We start from the raw sequence: 2,670 nt of genomic DNA on the forward strand, positions 1-2,670 counted from the left end.
ATCGTTTAAAGTAAAATTTAACAAAAATGTTTAAGAAGATAAATTTTGTGAAACTTATCTTCATAAAAGATAAGATATGCAGAAAAAGGACCAAGTAAGAACGAATGATATGATAAAAGCAAGGAAGTTTTTAGTCTAATATTTGATGAATGAATTTTTACTTCAGCCATCCCTAAGTCATAGCCAACTTTGGCTCCTGTCTTCAGGACCATATGCCAAATTGGTGTCCCATTTCTTGGGCTCCTGGCAAATATTCCTAGCTTATTGGGACACTGATCAGAAATCTGGAGTCATCCGCCCCCAACCTTCTAGAGAACTTAGGCCCCACTGAAACTGCCGTGTGGCCACTCCTGATGCACATTACTATGAGCATGTGGTTCTGTGCTATAGACTGAGCAGCATGTTAAACCTGGTAGGTTTCATTATACCGTTATACCACAACGTGTCATATACTGAGATGCTTTTTAAACATTTTAAATGTCAACTTATCATTTTTCTCTCATAAAAGGATATAGAAACATTATCACAAGTTGAACTTTCTAGTTGCTTAGAACCTGAGTGAGGAGGAGTAATTAAAAATTAGTGTCCCATGCTGGACTGTCTTTTTTGATTTTTCTTTAGAAAATTTAAAAGTTGTAGGCAACAAACCTGTTGCATAATTGCAAGAGTTAATTAAGGAAAACTCATCTGCGTGTGATTCACATGACATGTCTGAAAGTCAAAACGAAATTATCATCTAATTTTCTGAACTAAGTTTAACATGGTTCCCTAGAAGGCTGAAAAAACAAACTATTCCCTCTGTGGTTATAATTTCTGATTTTGTTAAATTGAATCCATTAGTAGAAAAATTATTGATTCAGGGGTATTACTAGAGATCGCTATAGACACATAGACAATAAATATTTAGAGAATCTCTATGATTCTCCCTAGAACTCAGTTTGCACAAAACTGTCATTTTAAATCACAGAAATACTCAGAATATCTGAAACATATATTGGAAAAAGTATCTGCTAGGAGCCAAGAAACCTGGCTTCTAATTATATCTCTGTCACCAACTCATTTGGACATTGAGAAGATCAAACTATTTCTGTGATTCATTACAGGTCAAATTAGGGATAATTGCCATGCCTATCTCACTAGATTTTTAGGAACATTGAAAAAAATTCACTTTTTCAAGAAAGATTCATTCATTCATACAAGTGCATATTTACTTACTCCATGCTAAGCTGTGTTAGCAGCAGGGAGTCAGCAATGAACATGGCAGATGAGACCTTTGCTCTCATGGAGCTTAAATTTAAGCCAGAAATAAAACCTCAGTTACCTGTGGGATGAGTATCACAAACATATGTGTCAGTATCATAATGATAACATATGGTAGTTTAGGAAGTCAGAGAACTCTCTGAGAAAGTGATAGGCTGAGCACTGCAGGGTAAGAGTTGTGTATGCCAACAGCATTTAAAGTCAAGGAAAGAACATGTTTAATGGGTCTATAGAAATTTGAGGAAGTGTGAATAATCCAGAATAGCTAAAACCATGAGTGGTGAAGAAGAAGTGAAAGATTATAGTTATGAAAACACATTGTGACATGCCTAGGGAGAACACAACATGGTTCAAATATTTTGGAAAGCATTTTGGTAAAATGAAATAAGAATCTCAAATAATCTTTTTAGCATTTTTTTAGATAATTTCACATCTGCACAGCTATCCTATTAAAAATCATGTAATATACAGACAAAATTAAGAGCAATGATGTTTATTAATGTGTATTTATAGTAGAGACAAATAAAAATTATATAGGAGTGAGCAAAAAATTATGGTTTGTGTAAATGAGGAAATATTTGCAGCTAATAAAAATCTGTACATGGAGTTCATAATAATAGGAGAAAATATTTATTTAATAATACTAAAAGAAAGAAGGAGGGGGCAAGGCAGACATGGGTCCAGGTAAATAATAATCACTCCATGATTCTCTGTTATGATTGACGAACTCTCAGATGAGGATATCCTAATTTTATGTAGGGATTTCTGGCGAACCTATCCACCTCTCCTCTGGAAAAGACAATATCTTGATTATGTTGGAATGTCTCCAGAAAGAAGATGGAAACATCTCATCTTCGCTGTCCTGGTGAGCAAATAAATCTGTCCTTTGACCTGTAAGGAGACACTATTTCTAGCTTCAAAGAAGCTCTTTGCTATGGGAACAACCTTGAAAAGATAACCTAACACAAGACCAACAGAAATGCCATGGAGAAATGCCTTTCCAAAGCCCTATATATATATATTTTTTTAGCTTTTATTTTTATTTTTTTTTACTGTAAATGTTTTTTAGTGTTTTAGAAAGGGTTACTATAATGAGCACATGACATTCATTATTGTGGGGAAAATGGACAGTTGGCTACATAGTGACTCAAGTTTCTTCCTGCCTCATAAGTGTTAGCTAACCTAGGAAAGTTTCTGACACTAGTTAGATGTAGCAACTTCTCAGAGCCGTTTCTATTAAATAACAGCTCAAGACATACTGTGTCTAAACTTGACTCTACTTTAAATTATATGATGTAGTTATTCCATGTAGCAGGGGCAAAAACGCAAACCCACGATTGAGTGAATAATTAAAATTATTTAAAGGAAATTTCCCAGTCATAATATTAACAGTGTATTGTTTAATTCCTT

This window comes from Macaca fascicularis, chromosome 14, assembly GCF_037993035.2.
Source record: "Macaca fascicularis isolate 582-1 chromosome 14, T2T-MFA8v1.1".
NCBI lineage: Eukaryota > Metazoa > Chordata > Mammalia > Primates > Cercopithecidae > Macaca > Macaca fascicularis.